The sequence below is a fragment of the Lonchura striata genome, chromosome 6 (genome assembly GCF_046129695.1).
Source record: "Lonchura striata isolate bLonStr1 chromosome 6, bLonStr1.mat, whole genome shotgun sequence".
NCBI lineage: Eukaryota > Metazoa > Chordata > Aves > Passeriformes > Estrildidae > Lonchura > Lonchura striata.
This window is the reverse complement of record NC_134608.1, coordinates 5,841,618-5,866,215: the sequence shown is the minus strand read 5'-3', so window position 1 is coordinate 5,866,215 and position 24,598 is coordinate 5,841,618. Positions and strand designations below refer to the sequence as shown.

At 40.8% G+C, this 24,598-nt stretch overlaps 1 protein-coding gene across 1 annotated transcript in view; it reads right to left on the bottom strand.

The window, feature by feature from the left end:
• Window positions 1-24,598, bottom strand: part of MNAT1 (MNAT1 component of CDK activating kinase) — a 117,840-nt gene that overhangs the window by 10,893 nt on the left and 82,349 nt on the right. The gene's annotated exons all lie outside the window — the stretch shown is intronic.

Below are 24,598 nucleotides of genomic sequence, written 5' to 3'. Positions count from 1 at the left end.
CCCCAGCACACAGCCAGAGATCCATATTGATGAACTGGGGCTTTGGGAGAGCTACATGAAAGAGATTCCTCCAGCACCAGCTTCCATGTGAATTATGCATCTGTAGGCAAAGGGAACCATTTCTGAACAGAGCACTCAGTCAGGAGCACCTACAGAAGGAGGCTGGAGATGCACAGACACTTTTTTCTCCCTCTTTTTAGCACATTTTCCTTGATGCTCAGTTCTGAGGCAACAGACAAGGACAGCCCTGATTGTATCACAGAATCACAGAATGATTTGGGATGGAAGAGACATTAAAGATCATTCAGTTCCAACCCCCTGCCATGGACACAGGGATGCCACCCAGTAGCTCAGGACACATCTGCAGAGTCCAGGATGGCTCCAAGCATACAAGAGGTATTTTAGCCCCAGGAGTGCTGGATTTCAGGCCCAAGGCTGGAAAATGTAGTGGCAGAATGCTTTTAAAGGTTTTCTTGTATTTAAGGACTTGCTTTTGTCCCCAGATCACTGCTGACAGAAAAAAAAAAAACATATGAACACAGAAAAAGTGGTTATAACCTCAGCTTTGAAATAGTTTCCCCAGGCAGAAAGTCAGTTCTGTTTTCACTGTGACACAGCATCCTCTGTTCTGACTGAGTAGAAATGAATTCACATCATATGGCAATTCCAGCTTAATATGACTCAAAATAAAATAGCACAAAAATTTCTAGAGGGTTTTTAGCTGCTGATACTGATCAGATAAGTAAGCTGCCAAACCTAAAAATTATCTCAAATGAAAAACTACGAACTTTCACTTATTCATTTCAGATAAGAAGAACCCAAAGTTATTTTCTTCAGGCAGGATGTGGAAAGTGCAATTGTTGAAAGCAAATCATGCAGCTTGAATGGCAGTATTTAAAGAAGATGAGATTGTTCAGGTCAAAAGAAGGTGAAAACCAGGTGGCTTTCTCTTGCAGCTGACTTGTGCTCTAATGCACGAGCTCCTCAGCCTCCTCAGGTTCTGGCTGCTGCTGCTCAGCTCAGCAGTTCAGGCTGATGCTGAGATCAGGTTTACAGCTCCCAGCCAGGCTGGCGTTTGCTCCCCAGGAAGAGCTGGAAGAGGTGGGAAGGAGCAAAGAGGGCAGGAGCTGGGAGAGAGGCTTCTCCTCAACACCAGGGATGGCTGAAGATGAGAAGCATCTGCCCCAGGCAGGTGCAGCCTTTGGGCTCAGCTCCCAAACCCCCAGAGCAAAGGAGCTGCACAGCCCCACTCTGGCACGGGGCTGGCACAGCTCCCACAGGTGGGGGAGGAGGGGAGACTTGCCCTGTTCTCCTGAAAATATTTTTATGGGGGAATGAAGGGGGAAAAGCCATTCCTTCAATCCTAGCTAATTTCCTCCTATCTGTCAGCTATTATTATTTGGCTTAAATATAAATCATCATTAAGGCTATTTTTTTGTTTTAACAGCTTAACAATTCTATTGTGAAATCTGGGTAAAATTCTCTGGATTTTATTGTCCTTTTCTATTGTGCCCTGGTAGAATTTCTAGAGGGGAAAAATGCAGTGATGATAGATCATCTTCATTTTACTCTTCAAAAAGACAATGAGTTAAGTGTCTAAATTGAATAATTTTTAATATGATTTCTGTTGAATTAATTTTAATTTTCTATTGCTTTCAGTCTAATCCAATATTCTGAAACAGCAGAAGCACAGATATCCAACAGGAGTGTTCTGAGTTAGGCAGAACCCTTTAGTTTCACTTAGAAGAGAAAATACCAACAGAGTTGTTATAGAGCAGTGACATCCACAACTGCTGACATTCTCCATGGATTATTTGTTAACCACTCAACTTGCAAACTGCATCCCCAAAATCTGTCTCCAAAGAAGTTGTGGCTACTGACTGATTCTGAAACTGCCTTTGAAAAGGCAGAAAGTGCCTTTTTAAACATTCAAAGAAAGTGGCCAGAAACCAGTGGGGATTGCTAATAAAAAAATTGCTAATAAAAATTCACATTTAATAAATTTTCCAGCTGAGGAAAGCTCCCAGTAACACTAGGTGGCAGAAGGCTCTGTCACATTGAAGACACCTGCAGATAGACTCACATAACTACTTGAGCTTGATTTTAGAAAAGCTAAGGGGAAAACAGTTGAAAGCAAAACAATTCTAAGATCCCATTTTCCAGTTCTAACTCTGGCTTTGATATCCCTAGTACACTTTATTTCACCATTTAAGCTATCCCAGAATGTGAATACACCCTCTAAACCTGAACCTTTAATCACATCTTACTCAATTCAGATGAAATTCTGTGTGTGACAGGTGATTCTATTAAGATTTTTTGCAATTAAAAAGAAATTCACTGTTTAAAGAAGTAAATGGCTACTAGGACAAGTACATAATAAAAACATACACTTTGAGTTACCTTGAAGCAATCTGAAACCCAGCCTGGAGTGCTACACATTTCTGCAAATACACTTCTGCAGCTGAAAGAAAAACAACAACCTACAAACAAACTCATTCAAAACTGCTCAAGACTCAATGTGGGAAAGATCTCCTAAAAATGTCAGCTGCTCCCTCATGGAGGTGCATTTTCAGGAATACTTTGGTAAGTAAATGCAAAATTCAACTGCTTGTTTCTAGTTTTACATATTTAACCCTTTAAAGAACATCTATGCTCCATTTTCCTTTATTCTGGCCATTCTCTTTCCAACTGCTCTAAGTTTCTCTCTCATCCTCTATAAATCAAATCCATAGGGAAACAAAGAGGTGCCCCTGCCCTGGTGATGTTAGAAGGAAGCTGTAAATACACAAAAGAGGGAAAGCAAAAGCCAAGTACTGTCTAAATGCTGAAAACCAAAAAGCAGCAGGGGGAGAATGACATTTTTGCTTCCTTAGATGTGTAAGTTTGAATTGACAGCAAAGATTTCTCTGAGATGCCCATGGCTGCACTGCTTTTCCACTTGCCAAGCAGTTACACCCCGGACTTACAGCACTTGAGGGGTGCTTCCCCAGGGGTGGCTGGTGCCAGCACAGAGCTCAGTGCATCGTGGAGGGTTATTTTGTACCTCTAGCCATGGAGGCTGTTTGTGTTTAAATATAGAATATTTTATCATTCACAGTTGTCAGCAGTGGAAATTGTCATCTAAGCAGGAAAAGATGCTGTTGAAGAAACAGGAGGGGTTGGTTAGAAAGTAAAAATTATTTTGGCTGTGACAACTCCTCTCCCTGCCCATTTTGAGGGTAAGAGATCACACCACCCACTGCAAATTGCTGCCTGAGAGTCAGAAAAATCAATAGCAGGTAGGAAAGCTGATTTGCCAATGCCACAGCCACTGCCAGCAGATTATTAATGCATCTGTCTGCATTCTTTAATGTTTCCTAAGAAGCAACTATGTTAACTGAAAAGGTGCTACGTGTCACCAGCCCTTCTCTTCTCTCCTCTTCATTTTCTCTCCATATTAAAACCTTTGCTACCAAAGAAAACAATCATGTTTCACCTCATCTTTTCCCAGCTTTTCTGAAGTTCAGTTCCTGCTCTAGAGCAATATATACAGTCTAAGTACTACCCCTGACAAGCTGTTTGACAGCCCTAAGTTGCACATCTATTTTACTCCCAGAGCCTTGGAGTTGGTAGGGCTTAGATGGGAAATGGAGGCCAATTAAAATAAACACAGACAATATCAATGCATTCTTCAGAAAGGCACAAGACAAGCAAAATGAAACACTACTGGCTTTTGCCCACAGTTAGAATTCAGCTCATCTCACAGGCTGAACGCTCTGGCTGAGGTCCAGAAAGACACTTAAGCACATGTCTTATTTTAAGCATGTGAGCAGCCTCATTGATTTTTCACTCATGCCAGGAAGAATATTCAATGCGCTTAAAGTTAAGCACATTGTTAAGTGCCTTCCTGGAGCAAGGCCAGGCTATTTAGGCCTTGCAAGAGTTAGTCTAGAGAACATTTACCATTATTTTAACTTCTCAAGACTTTCTTTGAGATAAAGTTTTATGCTGTATGAAAATATTTCATTCATACGAGCAGTGCCTGGCTCACAGCAACCTTCAGGGACCAAGTATTCTTCTCCTTCCCACATCTTCTAAAGCACTAACTGGAAGGATTAAAGACACATAAGCAAATATACCAATAAAGAAAATTAGTTTTGAAAGGGAAGCTAGCAGTCTTACCGATCTGAAGAGCAAAATGAACCCTGCACTGAAAAGCTGACAGACATATTAATTTTCAATGAAAACTAATAAAGTCATTTGCCAATGTCCCATTCCAATACCAAGTACCATGCAGGAGCTTTGAAAAGCAAGCTAATTGTTGACTGAAATTAATTATCACAATAAGCACACATTCAATTCAATTTTCCCTTCTTCCTTTTACATCAAGTTAAATACAAAATTCAAGGAAAGGCCTGTTAGTGCTTCCTCAACATGACCTCACCACATCAGAGCACTTTAGAGATCAAAGGCACGACAAACACTTTGCTCTTTGCTACAACAAAGTGATGCCATTTGCTGCGTTTGCTACAGACAATTGAATTTTTATCTGGTTGGCATTACCCAAGCTCAGTATCATACCCTGAGTAAGAGCTAGAGAAAGGTGTTTAACAGTACAGCTCAGCAAAGCTGGACTGGGTGAGACTCACACCCCCTCCACCCCAGCCCCCCTCTCCAGGAGGAGAAAAGGGAGTGCATGGCAGCCTGACTATTCCAGTGGGACCAGCAGGACACTGACAATTTGCTCCTCTTTTATGAGCAGATGTACCTTTGTACTTCAGGATTTGTTTTTTCCTGGAGAGTTTAAACTCAGTGGTGAAAGTACAAAATTGACAGGGGTATAGAGGAACAGGAAGGCAGTTTAACACTCTCAATCACCTCTGAAATCTCAGGGTGACACAGCTGTACCACTCATCATGTCTCACACCAATGCAGCTCCATTGATTTCATGCTACCAAGCCCACACCTGATGGCAACTCCAGCTTCAGCATCCAACACTCCACTTTAGAAACTGGTGAAGCAACCTCTAAGACCTCTGGAAAAACAAACTAAGATAACAAAGGCAGCCTGCAGACAAAAAAGACACTTCCTAGTGGATTCTGCTCTAGAAGTCATCAATTTGAAATAAATAATGTCTTCATTTTAAAATATCTTTATTTTAAAATAGTTTTACATATCTTGTTGCTGAGATTAATTGGTGAAATTTTCTCACCACACTGTGCAATCAGAGCAGGAGAGTGACACTGAGAAGGTTAAGGCTGGAAGGGACATGGGGAGCCTCAGCAGGGTCAGCTCAAGCAGGTTGCTCAGGGCTGTATCCAGCCAAGTTTTAGGATCTCCAAGGAGGAACACTCCACAAACTACCTGGATAACCTATCCCAATGTTCGACCTCCCTTGCGACAAATGCATTCCAGTGGAATTCCAAGGATTTCCATTTGTGTCCATGACACCTTGTCCTCTCACTGGGTTCACTGAGGAGTGCCTGGCTCTGTCCCCTTCACTCCCTGCCCCCCATCAGGTATTCACACACATAAACAAAGTCCTTCCAAGCCTTTTCTTCTCCAGATTGAAGGTTCCCTCAGTTTCACCTCACACAAACTGATGCCTTGTAAAGGCTGACCTAGAGCAAAGGCTGGACAGAGTTAAAGAATAAAGTAGGGATTTAATAGGAGGCCTCAATGGATCCACCTTGGGAAGCACAAGAGCCCAGCCAGGGCTACACCCCAGCTGAACCCAAAATGGTCACAAAATGGATGAGTCAGAAGATCTCTCACTTTTCTCAGTTCTGATCCATTTGCATATTGGAGTTAATTGTCCAATTACAGCTTTAGATTATGAAGCCACATCCTTCTTGTTTTTCTCTCTTCAGTCTACTGTTTTTTATGTTCTTGGGCCTGAGATTTGGATCATTTGTCCTTGGTCCCTAGCTAGAGAAGAAATTGTCTCCCTACTCTGTGAAGAGAAATTAGAATTTCATACTAATATGAAACCCAGACCCACACACTGAAGTAGTACAGAATCTGAAAAATAGAAAAGTTAAAACCTGAGGCATCACCAATCCCTACTTGCTCCAGCACACCCATGTCAGGAACCAGGGATGCCAGGACAGGACCCAGCATTTCAGATGTGTCCCTCACCAGTGCTGAGCAGAGGGGAAGCATCACCAGCTCCCTGACCTCCTGGTGACACTGCCTGGCACAGCCCAGGGGGCTGGTGGCTTTTCTCCCCCACAAGGACAGGCTGCTGGCTCCTGGTCACCATGGGGTGCTCCAGGCCCTTCTCCATGGAGCTGCTTTCCCAGCAGGTCACCCCCAGCCCGTGCTGGCTCACGGGGTGATCCCAGCCCAGGTGCAGCACCCTGCATTTCTCTTATTCTGCTGTGACACCGTTTCTGCAGCCTCGAGGTCCCTCTGAAGGGCAGCACAACCATCTGGTGCACGAGCTCTGGGCTTGGCATCACCTGCAAAGCTGCTGAGGGAGCACTTCTTCCCCATCCAGCCAGGAAAGAACAGGGTGCTGCTCCCAGGATCGACTCCTGGGGGGAACCACAGCATCCTGCTTGGCTTTCAAACCCACAAATTAACAGGTATGTTAACAACTTTAGATTGTATTGGTTTAACCAGTTCCCTTTTTAAATGTAGGTGTTCAAATGAGTGAAATATTTTAATAAATGCAAGATCTGTTTCTGAACAGTATCTGCTGGTTCAACTGGTCCTTAAAAGTGAACTTCCTTCAAGAAAACTTCAAAAATCATTTATGACTTTAGAAGGGGAGAGAGATTTCTCTTTTTGAGTTGCTTTAGTATGTAACTAACCCAAATGGTGGATTTCCTTAATAAAATCATTTCTTCAGACAAAAATGCCCCTTCACTTGAAGAATCCAGAGCAACAAGAAAGCTGTTTTCCAGAACTGGGATTACAGCCAGTTTATGATGGATAAACATTGAATGCTTATGGCATAATTATAATGTCACAGCATTTGCTGCCAGAATTACAAAAATATTCTTAAAATTATGCCCTAAATAGAATGGTGTTTAGTTTAGCTAAACTGAAAGCATACTCCAAGAAATGTGAAAAAACAAACACCATGATTCCAAATCTCACTTATGCATAGTAAGGGCTTGTTTTAATAAAAGTGTATTTAGTGGCTGAATAAAGTTTCTCAAAAATAATTTTAAAGATAATGAATTCCTGATGTCCAAAAAAGTGTCACATGCAATTTCATCAGTGACTCATGTAAACTAACCTCAAATTTAACCAAATGCAACTGTGATCAATATTGTGTCAATCTGAAAGTATCTGGAGTTTAAGGCAACAAAACCAGATGCAAGGATGAGTAAAAATTTGGATCCCACAAACAGAATGGATTTCTTGGCTACTGAAAGGTCTGGAACACTTATACTGACAGGGAGAAGCCAAAAGAATGAGAAATTTTGACAGTATTGCCACATTTAGCAGGAAGAGAGTCAAGTGCAGGAGGAATAAAAGGGAGATAGTTTACTGTCAAGGATTTAACTTTTTTTCTTTTAAAGATGGCATCCTCCAGTTGAGGTATGGACTGCTCCACACAACTCTCACCTGTTGTACAGTGTCTAGGGATGGACTTGCAGTTATGTTCCTAGGCACTTTTATAAGGCAAAACCCAGAAATAAACAACCAAAAAACCCAACCACATAAAATGTAAATACTGTCAGATTTACCAACATATTCTTGAAAAAGCTGTAAGAGTTACTGAACAAGGTCAGTTATATAGAGTAGATTTGGGCCACAAAAGAAAAGGACATTTGAACTGATTCTACCTTCATTGTGAAACAAAACTGAAGGGTTGTGCATGACCTGCTCACCAGTGCTGTGCTGTCCATCACAACCTCACAAGAAGGTGACAGAGAATAAAAAGTTGCCTACATCAATCCCTTTTTATTATTTATTTTATTTATCATCTCTTGGCAGTAACACTTATCACGAGTTGCAGTGGAAAAACCCATGAACTGAAAACAAAAACGGGGCTGAGAGGGGAAAAGGTGTCAGAGTGGAGAAGGGGAGTTTTATTTCTCCAAGCAATAACCCCTACCATGACAGCCTCACTGGCTCCTTCTCCACTGACAGGAAATTTCTGTAAAAGAATCATGTGGTGCTGGAACACAAAACTGCAGAGGTTCATATATGAGACAGGCTATAGGTCTGACATGGGACCAGCAAACAAAGTCAAAAGCCCAGTCCTCTCCTTTGCCTTCCAAATACTAAAATCTTAGAATGTGACAGAAACCTGTTGACTCTGACAAAGTTTAAATTATAGCAATAGGAAGCCAAAAAAGCAGAACACCTAACACTGGCAGAAAAGTAAGAAGCTTGGGGCTTCCCTGCTTCACAGAGTCTCCTGAAAGTTTTTATCTTCATAAAACCAGGCAGAAAACCCTGAGGACCACAGAGGGGCAATGGATTTATGAGGTCTGAGAATCCTCAAAGAGGTAGTTGAGCTAGTCGATTTTATTGTTTTATCCTTGAAAGCTTAAGTAATAAAAAAGTTAAAAATATAGCAGAACAAGCACCTACTAGAAAAGCAGTGTCAATATTGTCCTTTAGGCATGTTTCTCTCCACACCTCTGGAAAGTTATCTGGCATTTGACATAATTGGGAGGAAGAATTTTCTCCCCTGGCAAAGTCAATTAACTTCACTGTGTTTGTATCATCTGTCAGAGCCGAATCTGCTCCCTTCTTCAAGTCTGACACAAGCTCCTACACCTATTTGATAGATCAAACAGCTTATATAGAAATTACTGTGCTTTAAAGGGAAGTTCCATGGCTATGTCATGTCAAAAGATGCAAGACAAGAGGTGAGTGATTATTCTATTAGTATACACTCCCCTGGAATATTAAAATACAGCTTAACTTTGTACTGAAGTTTAACCTCTTTCAGGCAATTTGCTATTTCATTATGAAACTCCTTTAGTCTTCAGTCACCAGAAACATCTGTAGAAAATTAAAGAGGTATTTTTCCTGCTCTGTTCTCTTAATTGCTTAATTTCTTGTGCTATTAAGATATATAAGCTCCTTGCTGCAACAAGAAATCTAAAAAACAGTGTGGGCCACTGCTTTAACATACAGCCATAAACAGGTATATGCATGTTTATGCATTGAGTGTTATAACCAAGCTTTTTATCTTAAGGCTACATAAAATATTAGTGCAATGTGAAACACCACTCAATGTGATGCCACTAGATTGCACGTCATGCCACTCTTTGGCATCATAAGTCAATTGCCAGATCTCATCACATTGTATAAGCACTAGAGCTCGGGCCCAAACCCACCTCCCATTAGCTCCAATTTAATATTTGCTGTACATCAATGTATAAACCTTGTAATTAAAGGCAGCAGAGGAGAGATGGGTAACACACACAACGTGCTTAATGCAGTTCTCCAGTTAAAACATGAACACAAAGCAGCATGGTGGGTAATGCAGGAATGAAAGCACTTCTCTACTAAAATGCCTTTCCTCGTAATCAGCTCTTAAAAGCAGCCAGACCAGTAATGCAGCTCTCCCAGGTGGCAGCCAGGGACTGGGAGCACTCACTGGATGCATAACTGAGAAAAAACATCGAGGTCTCTGCGGACTTACACTCCACAGATTTTATGTCCCTGAGCAGCAAAGAAGAGGACATCACAGAAGAAAATGTCACTTCAGTTCAGGCACAGACCTATTCTGAAGTAAAACACCAAACACTCTTGAGAAAAAGGGGTTTGGTCCAATAAAATCTCTTTCCTACCAGAATCAAGCTGCTGTTTGTATTGAGCTGGTGGAGCAGTGCATCACCTCTGACAGGCTGTTGATGTGATTGAAGGGGGAGAGCACAGGACTGTATTGATCTCTCAGCAGCAGGGCCAGCACTCCATGGAGCTCACTTTGAAGTAGCCCCATACAAGTACTGCATTATCTGCCTCGCAGCGCTGGGCAGGTTTTCAAAGGCTTAAATAATATTATGGCACATAAATCTACTAAAGGCTAACCTGATGCCCTTTGTGAGTGAGAACTTCTTGTACTACAAAGGTTCTACCAGTTGGAGCCATGGAAGAGCACACACCACAGGGGAAGCAGAGCTGGCTCTTCCCAGACCACCTCTGTGCTACTCCAGCACAGGCTGGAGCACACGTGAGCCTGGGCTGCCCTAAAAGCCATCTCAAATATAAAAGCCACACAAACTTTACCTTGAATTTTGCAGGATTTTCCTGTAACTCTTTATGGAGGTTAAATCTGTATCAATGCAAACTCCTCATTTTCTGTACAGAAAACATTCAGGTTTTTAAAGGAAAATGATCTGTTAATATTTCCAGAGGAGTCGTGTGTGTCATCTTTCTGATTTAGCTTCCCTTCTGCATCAGAACTATTATCCCTCAACCCCCTGGAGTACAAAACTTTCCACTGTATGTCCTGTCCATTTAATAGACTGCCACTGAAAATATCCTACTCTGACCTATGGATTGAAGCAATATTGATCTCAAATTTCTTCACCCCGAGAATTAACACACCCCTCAGTGACACACCCAATGAAAAACGCAAGCTTACCTTTAGCTTTATAAAAAAAGCAGGCAGTAATTAATTTTTTTAAGTACCATATGCAGAAAAAAAACAAACAAAAAACCCAAACAAACAAACAAAAGCATTATTTACACTGATAGTTCTTAAGAAGTAAGTGTAAATGGGGATTCATCATCCAAAGAGGTATTTTCCCTTCAGGGATCTCATTTTATCCTAGTGATACTCAACAACTTTCATCTACCATTTGAAAGAAAATATAAAAGTCGCCCATTGCAGAATGTACATCTGTCAAAAAATTTAAGGGGGCTCAGGAAATGGATAAATTATTCAAATTAATCTGCGTAGCACTTACTAATATGGACTTTTTCCAGTTAGAGACAGCTTAATAGCAAAGGTCACACAGGCAGGAGCTAAGAACAGGTCACACAAACACAGCACCACAAATTAATTAATCCTGGAAACAACACAGAAAATGGTGCCTGACTTACAAAACCTGGGCTCTGGTTTCTCCTGGAGGTAAGGAGGTGGATACAGACACAAAATAGTATCAAAGTAGAGGAATTCAGAATTCACCCTGCTTTTCCTGCAGTGAGCTCTGAGTGTTACCTTCTCTTTTCTGGGGCAAAACACTGAGCTTCAGCTGTACTTACTGAAAAACTCACTGTACTGCAGACATACAGAACACCTAATACAACAGCAGTAACTCCAAGGAGTTATCACTGTAAATGTAAAATGATCCACAACAATATCTGCAAACACACATAGCCATGCACAAAGATAGGTATTAATAAAATAATTCCAGCAGAAGAAACAGCTTTCCTGGGCACACAGATTATCCCCTCAAAGCAGTTATTCCTGGCACCCTAAATCCTACCCTCTCCCTGAAAAAATTCATGGTACCACTGCAGTTTCTTCACCACTTTGTCAGGAAGAAGAGTTTTGGGGAACTCTCATCCTCCCCTATATCTACCCTCACCATGTAGCAGCTATCCTTTTGGGAGCACCCAAGCCTTTTATCAAAGGAAAAGCAAAATGTTTGGAAACAGCTCATTAAGAAAGAATTTAATCAATCATAAGTTAGAGAAAAGGTGAAGGGAATCCAGGAACATACATGCTTATTTAGATGTGTTTTTCATATTCAAGAAATTCTGAAAAATTCAGCATGTCTTCTGCATGTTTTGTGTTTAGTTTTTTTGGTTTGGGTGGGTTTTTTTGTACATCAGAAGTATTTTAAAGCCTCTACTTTATTTGTATTTCTTGCTTTTCATATTGTTTTTGCTTTCTCAAGGAAACTGGCAGCTGAAATGGTGTTCTAAAAACAAATCACAAACATTTAGCAGTGTTGCCATTTCAAACACCAGGCTCAGCTGAAACTGCCATGTGGTAAGACGATGCTGTTTCAGCTGCTGGAGCCCTCAAAGGACAAAAAAAATGCTGAATAAAACCAAAATATAAGTCATGAGTCGACAAAAACCCTGGGATTTGTTGCAAATAACATCCTTTAAAGCCCAAAATAGAGGATGCACTGCTCTTTGCACACACCAGGAGCCTGTAGTATCACCTTCACCCAGACACCTCTGTGTGTTTCTCTCTACTGCAAGTAGCAAGTACTTCCCAGAACCTAATGCTGATATTATAAATCAGATATTTCCATTTTTCATGTAATGAACCAAAGCACCAATGGGAGAAAGAAGAAAAACAAAAAGAAACAATGCACATGTGCATGAGGAAGGCATGAAATGGAGCCATACACGAGCATTGAAATCTCATCTATTGGCTAGCCCCATTCATGGTCTTTTTCTAAGGAGACAAAAATAGCATTAAAAGGAAATACATTGATTTTCTTTTCTTTTTCTGGTTTTCAATTCCCAGGGCAGACAGCCTGTAAAACCTGCTGCTGTAGTACATATGGGCAGCTGATCTGAGCAGAGAGCTCCAGGCAAGTTTTCAGCATTTGTTTTGAAATACAGGAAAATCAACCAGCAGCCAACAGCTCCCAGAAAAGCCAAATATCTGTGAACTCGGGGATGAAGAGCACCAGCACCAGGCTCCACTGCCCACCCTCTGTCCTACAGGTAGCTGCATTCCTTTGCTCCATTTGCCATGTGAGCACACTCCTCAATTATGTGGAAGAGTCTGGGAGCACACACAGTTCATCCTCTGTGTTGCAAAAGAAAGTATCTACCCAGAGTGCCCAAGGGCAGGAACATTAAAGGCACTTCTGTAAGGTCTAATCCTGGTCCCACTGAAGCCACTACAAATTCCTCTGCCAGGTCTGGGAGCAGAACTGGACCTGTGGCGAGCTTTTATTTATTTTTAAACCTACCATGCTCAGCACCCAAACAAGTTCAATGGGAGTTTTTCAGATTAGTGTTTTGACACCAGAGCCAGAAACAAGTCAAGCAACATATGAACTTCCTACAGCTCTTTGGAGAAAGCAGGGAAGGAGTCTGGAGGTGTTAACTGTGAGAACTGGTGAAAATGGTGAGGAAGGAGCTGCACTGAGCTGTCCTTGCTGTCACCTCCAGGGTCTGTTACCACACTGTCAATTGCTCAGATGTTTGTAGAACTGGGCAACTCCAATTTTGTGTGTTCTTCTCCTACTCAAAGCTTTTCCAAGGCCTGGATAAATTGAGTAAATACAGCAGAACTAAAAAAATCTACAGAGCACTTCCGGGTGAGCAGAAAAGAGAGAGGTAATAAATGCAAAATACAAAAATAACAACTTCAGTGACTGTTCTTAGACAAAAGCCAAAAGATCAAGAAGGATCCTATGGCCCAAACTGCTCAAGGCAAGGGACTGCTCAGTCACAGCAGACTCCTGAAAGCAAACTGCCCATTGCATTCACACCTTCACAACAATACTTGCCTTGCTTCTGGGGAGAAAAAGAGCAGGATGCACCTACATCATGGAACAAGGGAAAAAATAAAAAGGCAAGATATTGTTTCCTTATTTCAGATTGTTTGCAGACTCTATATCTGTGGGACTTTTCATTCCAAAATTAACTGTGTGCTGAAGAGAGTCTGGAACAGCAGAGCCTTTATGCTTCCAAGTTTTGAGATGGCCTCAGAGTGCAAAATCTCTTCGCTCTCATTTCTGGAATAGCTTTTGACAATTAGTAGAATCAACGACCACAGAGCAAGAAGTCTGCCCAATCCATCAGGGCCTAAATGTAAAAAGAGGGGGAAGAGAGAGAGAACCTTCTAATGACAGGAAGGGGAGAAGAGGTGTAGAATTTTTTTGGCTTTATTCAGGAGCATTTCCTCATGAACTCTGGAAGAGAGTCAGAAAATAAAGATAGCAGCCAGCACTCACCTCCTGCATCTTTTTAAGGGAGAACTAGACAAATGCAGCAGTAGCAAATAAAGGAAACCATAAGTAACCTCTGTGCAAGGCAGACACTACCCCAGTAGAGAGAGCTGGCACAAACCCAAGGTAGAGAGGCTGCTTGGTAAATTCTCAATAAATATTAAAAACACAAGTATGCTGATATCTGCATTTTTTCCAAAGTTGATGGAAAAATTAAAGCATGGGTCGATGCTTCTGAGAACAGAGGAGTCAGTAAGATTCCAGGTTTAGGGGAAAGAACAAAGGGATGGAGAATCTATTATCTTGAATCTCAATTAACGGCGACAGGAGTCCGGAGATGGGAGAAAAGCGCCTGCACTGGAGCCAGGACCTCAGCACCTTCTCCATCCTTCCAGAAAGACTCACCCAGCTTTCAGAGGTGGAGAGCATAGGGACCTGCAATCCAGGCTAGGGGAATGATGCCAGCAAGACATGGGACCTCTCTTTCTACAGGTTTCACCCTCTTCTCTCTCCTCATCACAGGTATATGCACTGTTCCTATCAAGTCTACCAGGACAGAGGAGAAGGAAAGAAAGATGACTTTGTTTTCCTCAGAAGACAGTCCTCATGATCTGTGGTTATATATATATATCATTTTCCTATGTGTGTATATCTATTCCTCTGCAGAGGAATAGTGGAGACCAAGTGCAAAACCATCACCAGGTGTCATTAGGATGTAAAAGACCCTGAAGAATTTGCTCACCTTTAGCATCATCTTAGAAGAAACACCAACAGGACAAGACCTGACTTGAGCTCTAAGCAAAAAAAAAAGCTATACCTGTAAAAGATCTGGATTGATAGGTCATTAAAAGCAGTGACTAAAATACTTTCTTATTTATCAATTTTTTTTTTCCTAAAAAAAGAAATATTTAAAATACAGAATAACACAACTACTTCCAGGACAAAAGTAACCAAGCATGATGTAGCAAGTGTATTACATCAACCTCCATAATAAATCTAACCTGCTAATATTTTCAACACTGTATGTGTTCTTGCACACTTTCAAATTACTCCAACACTATTTTAAACAAATCCTTCCACTGAAGAAAATGTCAATATATCAAAACTATTTTTTAAACTAATGAGTTTCCTTTTTTATAAAGCAATTACTTTAAGTACTGAATAGGTTTCCATGGCACCCTCCACTTTCAGCTGACAAATATCAGCAATAGCTGGATTTAAAGCAAACAAAGTGAAACCCCCAGATCAGCAGTGTTTGACTCAAGGAAAAATATTAAATGTTTTCAAGCAGAAGCATTGGGAAATTTATTCTTACTGAAAGAAAAAAGTATGTACGCACACCTGCTTTTCTATCAATCTAAGCAGGAAACCATTTCACTGCTGCATCATAAGTAGAAGAAAAGTGCTTATTAAAACATTAATCACAGTCCATTATATTCTGACTCCATGCCAGAAGTTCCCATTACATCACTGAAAATATCTATTAACCAAAACCTGATTCTGACAAGTTACAGAAGTGTAGTGTTTAGGATTTAGTAATGTAAAAGTCAGTTTTAGAAGAACAGTTACACAATTGATTTTGCAGTGGCAAGCAACTATAATTAATTGTTTTTGTGACATTTATTACTGCAGTGGGGTTGATTTAACTGGTGTTTCTACTGTAAAATTATTAAAAAATTATTTCAAACTTCATCTACTTTTATTAAACACATTTATTGTGAAGGTATTTAATACCCGGGGCTGGCTAAACAATTTTAAAATGTGCTGGATATACCAGAACATGTAAAACTGTATTGTCTTGTGTAAATATGGGCCTTGTTTAGAACCACGTCTCACAGGAAATTATGCCAAATGAAAACCATCTCCCCTTCTCGTCTCCCACTGAAAGGGATTTATGTTTTTACATTTAATACCAGTTAAAGAAACAAAAATATGGTGGTGTTACCTCCAAGCCTGAGCAATAGTTCAGCTGTGAAGTCCCATTATGTTCAAACCTCTGTTTTGTTATTAGAAACACAGCCTAACTCAAATGCTTCAATTTGGAAGAGGGAGAAGTGAACAACTCAATTCTTTCTGGAAGCCCGGCACTGCATGTCTTGTTTACCTAGAACAGTTTTCAAATAACTGCAAGCAAGGCTTTAAAACCAAAGCCATGAAATTGGTTCCTAAATGTGTGTATATAATCTCCAGCCAACCATTTTAATTCCTCAATCCCCTCTAAGCAGCACCACTAACACACACACACACACACACAAAAAAAAAAAAAAAAAAAAATCCACACAAAACAAAACAAAAACACAGAAACAGCTATAATGCATGATAGGAAAGCCATATTATGTATTTTGCCCCCTTGACCCAACATGAAGTCTCTAACTTCAAAAGGCACCTGAGATAACAACCTTTAACCTGTCCTTGGACATCTTCCAATTTCAAACATCCAAAGATCTTCAGTCAAGGTACTTTTAGGGTCCCCCCTCTTTGTCCAACCATTCCCTTCCATGCAGCAGCTCTGATCTCAGTTATCCTGAAAATCTCTGCTGTTCCAGCAAGTGTGACAACCATTAGGGACAGATGCACAAACTGCTGGAATGGAAGGAGCCAGAAATCCCAATTCTTATGGGTGTGGAAGACTTGGATGTTTTGGGGTGTTTTTTAAGGAAATGAGGAAAAATAAAGAAGAACACACTTGCGATGGGATATCATTAACTCTTAGGAAAAGTTCTCTGGCTCCACTTTTCCCTCCAGCATGATCTAATCTGAGGGCCTACAGGATCAGTATCAAAATAAGAAAACAGAGACTGCCAGCCCAACCCTTAAAAATCTTGTCATCCATCATTATCAGGACTAAGAGCAGTTGCATATATAGGATGAAATTTATCACTGGAATTACTGACTTTGGCAACTGACCTGCTCCTTCAGGAAGAGATCCTTCATTGCTACCACTAAGCACTCTTTGGAGAAGCTTTAAGCATTAGAGTCCTTCAAAAAAGCCATCTGAAGGGGATTAAAGAATCACAAACTACTGCTTCAAAAGCTGCAGAAAGCTTCAACACCTCATGCTTCCCTCTGCCATGTAAGGAAAGTAATAACTCACCTTTTCAGCTATTTGATACCTGAACAAAATTTTCATTCAGAATGCTGCTTTACAAGTGTATTTATCAGTGTCAGAGTCAAGATGATGCATCATTTCTGAGTTTATTTTCCTCTTTATGAGTCTATTTTGCTGGCTGTCTCTGGCTAAATATTTTCATTTAACATAACCCCCCCCTTCTTAAACAGCAGTGTTGAAGGGCTTAGGAAGCCTCTCTCTCCTCCTTTCCAAATTTTTATTGCAATGATTTTTTACAAATGTTTCAGAAGGCAAATTCAAATAGGATGCTCATTACCTTTCTACTTCAAGTATATCTGAGACTAAATAATTTAAGATTATTGCATCCAAATAAACCTTCAGAAGAAAATCCCAGGGTTTTCTTAGACTGCCCCAGAGCAAGTCCTTGCTGTGCCATCTCTCCTGACAGCCAAGCACAGAGCAGGAGCAGATGCTGATGAAGAGGAGGAGCTCAGCAATGGATTTCCATGAGCTCCCACACGCTCCATCAGACAGGCTTTGCTCCCCATCACTGTGTTCCTGCCTCTGTACTATAACACTGGGCTCAAAGAAAGCATCTGGGGCTCTGTCACAGGAAGAACTACAAAAACTGGAGGACACTGAGGCCCTGCTGTTGGAAGTGAGAGATAATCAGGACAGATCTCTCCCGCATGTGTAAAACATATTGTTTTTCTTGTGGCAACCACACAATTCCCAGTGCAATTATCCATCTGGCTAAGGAGCCAGAGAAAGACTCAAAAAGGGCAACATGATGGAGTGCAGGAGAAGCAAGGAAGGAAAAATGTAAAGAAAAGGAGAATACTTAAAATAAAAACTACTGATCTCAAATTTACCACATCATTTCAGAGATGCAACAGAAGTCCTAAAATTTAACTTCTACCAAAATACAGCAGCTAAGGAGGAAAGCCTGTGGACATACAGAGTCACAAGAGAACCAGACTTCAACAGCAATATCAATGCAGGGGATGGAGGGAAGGATGAAAGCAAAGAAGGGCTTTCAATAACAGATAAGAACTGCCACAGACAATCAGGTCTTTTTAAGTGGCTGGTAGTAACAAGGCTTTGATTTGCTGAGACACAAAGAGCACAGAAAATAGGGCATTTGGCCCACACAATTGCTGGATGCCTCCTGACACATTATAATCCATCAGCAGACAACTTTGCCTGACACCTTTCAGCTGCCCACTTAGCAGCACTGCCTCCAAACCTGCAGAGACAACTCAGGGTTTGCCTCCTACAAACTCTCAATAATAAAGCCAGTGTTACCATCCTGATTTTTAAATATTTACTGCTTGATCCTGTAGCACAGTTTGCAGACAAATCTCCATTCCGTTAAGGCTCTGATATTTTTTTTTTTCCCCCTCTTCATATTGTAAGTATTTTAATGAATGTATGATTTAGTATTCGGCAAGCCCATGCTACAGAAAGACTATTCTGGAATAAATGGTATAATTACATTTCCTACAGCGACCTTGTAATCTCACGAGTATTTATTCTAGACTAAACAGCCTTACTCAGCTGCCCTGTGTCTGATTGTCGATGAAAGAAGCTTGTTTGACAACTGCTTCGAGCAGAAACATATTTTTTCCATGATTGCATGAAAAAGTAAAAAAACATTACCAGACCGGTATTCTGAGCACAGAGACTCATGTTAGATCGATGAGTTAATTTTGAAGCCAAAGGCCAACAAAAACAATCACCATGGACATTCTGCTGTCAGGGCCAGCTTTTGAGGTTAATTTAGTGGTAAACACACAGCTACAGCCAGCTTTACATGTAAGAAACTGCGTGGTATATGCAGGCTTCCTTCTTTATTTCTTTATATATTTTCCATATTCTCTGTTTTCATAACCCTCCTGAGACCTTTTACAGTTACAGAACCCACACTGTACCCACAGGTGGGCGGACAGGAAACAAAACTCTCCATTTCATAAGCAGTCCACTTTTAATATATTCAATTGCTAATGACCTTGACAGAAGAGCTCCATGCAAAACACCATATTCTGCGGGGTGTCGTTTGAAATGTTCATAGACTTTTTTGCCAGAAAGCTGATTCCTTAAACAGTAAGATTTCAGACTTACTAAAGGCTGCACTCCTTGATTTCCATTCAGCTGGAAAAATTAGTGCTAATCTACCTCCCCTATATTAAATTTGTGTCCTTCCAAAAATCCTAAAATGAAGGCTGTAGGATTTCTGTGGAATGCTAAAGCAACACCAGACAGTTTCTATATCAAACCAGGTCAAGATGGTTTACAGGCAGCTCTGTTGAGAGACAGCACACTTGGCCATATTCATGATTCCAAAAAAGGGCACCCACACAGTACTTGTTTTGCCATTCATGGGATTTTATTCAATTATTCATGATAAAATGAACAAAAAAGAAAAGGTTGTATGGAAACTGTAGATGAGTCTTTAAAGAATAATCCTTTCCTGCCAATCTCATTCATTAGGTACCCAATGCAAAACACTTTGCAGAAGACAGAAATCTCACGGCTGAGGATCAGGCCCTGCAACAGGAGACTCTGGGAAATTCAGACCATATGCCTTGGTAGCCAAGAGAATTCCTGCAAGGAGTGCAGCCCTCTATGTTCCCTCCAAAGCAAGACAAGCTTCCCTTGCTCTTACTCAATCTTTAGACTCTGACTACTGAGCTTATTGAGAGACTAGATTCCATTAAAAGGAGTAGAATGAATTCAGTGTTCAAACCCAATGGGCCAAAGCAGATCAAATCAGCCCTTCATTTGTGGCTTTTCTCCTTTTCCAAGATTCAAGAAATATCTGCATACCCCAGTGACAGAGCAGATGTGAAAAATCACCTGCTATGGACTTTTAAAGCCCAGCAGTTCTGTCATCCATTCAAAATCAATTCTCAGTTATTTCACTGCCTCGAACCCTACACAGACACTGACAGGGTTCTAGCAGAAGCTAATCCAGCCAAAGACCAGCTCAGCTATGCTGTAAGAATAGTTTGGAGACCATCCTGACTATTGCCTCACTTAAAAAAAAAAAAAAATCACAATGACTGACAGCAAAGAAGTTACACGAGTCATTTCTAGATTAAGTGCCAGAACTCTACATGTGTTTCAAATTACACTACAACACTGTACAACAAAGAAATATGCAGAAATTTTCCACTTGAAGTGAAGGTTAAAAATTAAACACTAACAAAGCTCTAACAGATATGAAACCCAACCTCATCTTAATGCAAAATTTAAAATGCCTGAGCTGTCCTACACTAGGAAAAAATGAATTAATCAACCCAGTTGTTCATAAGAAGAAGCACAGTGGGTTAAAACCATTCATTGTATGTACAGATTTTTACAGCACTCCCACTCTGCTTCAGTACTTACCCCCTCAACTCTTAAAATTACATTTAGATTTAATTTTTAATTTATCTAAGTATATTACCTGTCTTCATTAGATTAGTGTTTACTATTGAACTTCTTTTTCTGCATCTTGTTTAAACAAAACATTAACCAGGGTGCTCCTAACAATGTGATTATACATGAAAACAAGTTGATAGATCAAAGAGAAGTCACATTTTCCCCTAAAGAAAATATTTTTGGAGGAAACTTGATTTTTTTATATACACCCATATATATATTCAGCTTGGATCTTTCCAAAGCTAAGTAGGAAAGACAATTTTATTTTAAGCAGACCAGGCTTGACTTGATTACAAGGTCTGCTGCAAAGAGAAATTTTTAACCTGACTTGTAAATTACCTCAATTTTATGAGAATGGTGAGGATATGACTGGCACTGTGTTGAGTATTATTTACTTTGGATTACTAGAGTCTGCTTCTAAACCTTGAGTCATGAAGTTTATATATCTTTACCCAAAATGCTAATCACATAAGCAGATTCTCAATTTATAGTCAATTTTTAAGTAGCTTGTGTATGGCTCTTCCCAGCTGTAAAATTTGGTGGTTGCTGTGTGGCCACTCCTGTAAAACAGACAATTACTGTCAGGAATGTCTTTACATTCTTCAGGACCTCCAAAAAAAAAATCATTTGGATCCTCTGGGGCTTTTTTGTTTTGTTTTTCCTTTAAAATCAAAACTACAAAATGTATCAAACATACATTTTTAAAGCAACACAACTACTTTCCATCCCCATCCTGTGTTATTCTTTCTCTACTTGGAACGTCAGTTTGTTATATTTTTCATTTCTTTTGTTTTCCAGTAAGAAAAATGCAGACCTCCAACCACACAAATTCAGCATATTCAGCAAAAACATCAGGAAGAAAAAAAAAAATTAAGAGAGACAAGCCTTTTTTTCCCATTTAAGAAAACCTCCAAGCACTGGCAGCAAGTGCCCAAGCACCCAGGTGCTCCTCGTGCTCTCTTGCAGCCACACATCTCCCCAAAAAGCAATTCAACAGATTTGCACCAATTTGAACCAAAAGGTGACACTTCCCACTTCAGTCCAAACTAATAGTTTGTGGTGACAGCAGAAGTGGCAGCAGAGCCCTTGATAAGGCAGGGATCTCTCTCCAAACCATCAGCAGGCTGCCCCCAGCTCCGTGCACAAACCAACCATTTCCCAGGGCACGTCCCTGAGCACTTCAGTAATTCAGAGCAGTGACAAAGCCACACAGACCCAGGGCTGTAAGTCATCGTGGAGGGACAGGCAGCTGCAGAAGCCACCCCAAGGATGGGCATGTTCCAGTGATCCAAGACCCCATTTTCCTGCAAGGGCAGCACCACATGTTTGGGAGATGCTCTCACACATCCTCTCCCCTTTTCCAAGTCACGTTTCCATCTGACAGCTGAGACAGGCATGAGCTGGTCCTCGAGTCTGAACAACCAAAGTGACCTTCATTGGAGACTGAAGGACACCAGCCCTTACACATTATACCAATCATTTGTGTTGAAGGAAAAAAGAAATCCTAAATCTTCATTATTCTCAGATTTCCAACACCCTAACAAAAAATGCACAAGGATGTTAATGCTTTTCTGCTGTACTTAAGAAAAAAAAAAAGAAAATTTACATCCCCAGGGGAAATGGAAAACAAATTTGTAAGAACAATTTAAACATAAATTTACTCATTTCCAAAATATGCAAATAAGAAGAGCAGTGGAAAAATGCAAAATCAAGTTTATGGTCTGCTCATTACGTTTTTTGAAAAGTATTTTAAAAGTATCTTAAAAAGCTTTTTTTTTTAATTATAAAAGATTCCTTACAAATGTTCTACATGACCCCATAAGTATTCACCCCTTTTCTTGCTCTTCGCTAAAACCTTCTTGCCAGCTGTGTCCTTCATTACAGCAACTCACTAAGAAAAAAATGCTGAAACATAAAGCAGGTCTTGCAGAAGGTTAGAGATTAAGAAATATTCAAAAAACTCATTGTATTGAGTGTTTTGAAGATTAAAAAAAACATATCTTTAAGAAAAAAAAGTCAATGAATTATGCTACCTGAAGTGACTTCAAAGTCACGAAGTTGACAATTGTCTTTGCAATAGTTCTGGCTCCAGAAACTCAGATAACAGCCTGGACATTGAGGGAACTATTTAGCAGCAATAAATGTCAGGCTACAAAGTTTTTAACAGGAAAATTAAAAGGAAGAGAAACTAAAATTGAAAACAAAAAAAAATAGAAACAACTAAATACATTCAGAATCTTAGAATGGTTTGGGTTGGAAAGGACCTTAAGGACCATGTAGTTCCAACCCCCCTGCTATGGGTAGGGATGCCACCCACTAGGCCAGGTGGCTCAAAACCCCATCCAGCATGGCCTTTTATAAGTGCAAATGAACAGGAAACTAAAAGTCTTTAGCTGGAGAGGTTTACATTGTGCCCAGCTCTTCTGCCTCAGCCAGGCAGCTGTGTGCAGCTGCCTGCACAGCCCAAAGCAGGGACAGAGGAGCGTTAGTTAAGCATTCATCATCAACAGGAAATGCGCATGAGTTCGTATAAACACAGAAACACAAATATATAAACCAACAGCCCTGCACGGTTTAAGGTATTTCAGACACCCCATGGAATAGGGTTAGAGCTGTGCTGGCTGGGAAGCCACAGCATTGATGTATTTGTTTTGGAATGGCAAACAGCCTCGGGACTCAGAGGAACTCTTCTGGTGGGCACCACCAAGCCAGCCAGGCAGCCGTGAGCCTCCCCGTGCTGCCGCAGCCACCCCGCAGCCCTCGGCTCCTCCACCACCTCCAGAGCCAAGCCCAACAAGCCTGGCTGGTCCTGCTCACAGGAGGAAAACAGCACATTTCAAAGTGTCTCCAAGGAAAGACTGTGGCATTGTTAGCAAACCCTACTCTGAATATGCTCCCACACAGACACAACTGCAGGTTTTAAAGGGTTTTGCTCTGCAAAGCGTTGGGCTGCCTCAGAACTGGTGCACTAAATGCAATGGACATTGATGACTGATCCTGATGGATTTGGACACCAGCATTCATGGGGCACAGGCAAAGGGAATCCTCCCTGCACAAGCCATCTTTTTCTTGTTTGTGATGAGGCTGAGGGGGCCTCCAAGCCCCTCTCACACTGGAGGTCCCTCACAGCTGTGCTCCATCCAAACAGGTGGCCAAGGCCAAAGCAGACTGCCCAAGTTTAAACTCCTAATTAATACTTGGTCGCAGAAGCTTGATACCAGATAATAAAAATTACAGGCATCAGGAGGACACAGAAACAATAAAAATGGAGACAGCCTCACTTCCAGACAGCTTTCACTGTCAGTTCTCACTTCAGTTTTCTGAAGGACCATTAGGTTGCTTATTTACCTTATTAAGTCTATCTACCTCTGTCATTTCCTGGACGAGATACAACATCGCCCATGCCAGTGAACTGATGGGATTCCTGTTTGGACTTCAGTGGTCTCCCAAATTGCACACTAAATTGCCTCTACTTTGTTCGGTACTCAAGTTTTCCCAGATTGCACAGCCAAACGTAAACTGTTATTTTTTTTAAACTCTTTCTTGCCTTGCCAGCCTGCACATTTGTTCTGCCATGCAGTTTTCCAGGCACTGGAAGTGCTGATGACCTTGAGGGTCAAGCTATGATGAGCTGGGTGACACTCCCCCAGTAGCTACCATTTTCAGGTGGCATTTCAGCTACAAACACATCTTCAGAGAGCAGATACATCACTCCTAGACTCCCTAACCTCCCTTACCCAGGCATAGAAGGCTCCCAAACTACCTTTAAAACATGGATGCACACCACAATGCTGCCAAGCTGCTGGACCAACCCCACATTATATTTTTTGACAAAGTTAAGCTCTGTGCTTCATTTCTCACAAACACAGTTTGACTGTAGACAGCAGCCGACAAGTAAATCTACCCTTTTCCATGGCAAACAGCCCAACTTTAATATTTTTACTGGCTTACAGCTGGGTAAATTAAGCCCCAGATTTTTATTTATTTATTTTTTAATACCGTGCAACTGAAAATGAACAGCTACTTCACTATGACTGCCAAGGACAACCTTAAAAACACTAATGCAATCCAGTCCAGCTCTCAATAGATCTATAAAGGCAAGAGGACCAAAAATTTCAGCTTATCCACCCAAACAAAATGTTGGTTAGGCAGGAAGTCTGATATTCCGTTAAGATCCCTAAAAAAAAAGGAAAGAAGAAAAAGATCCCTGGCAATCTGAAGATGGTAATAATCCCAGCTATAATGCCAGAAAATGGGAATTAAAATGTGCCGATTTACTTAC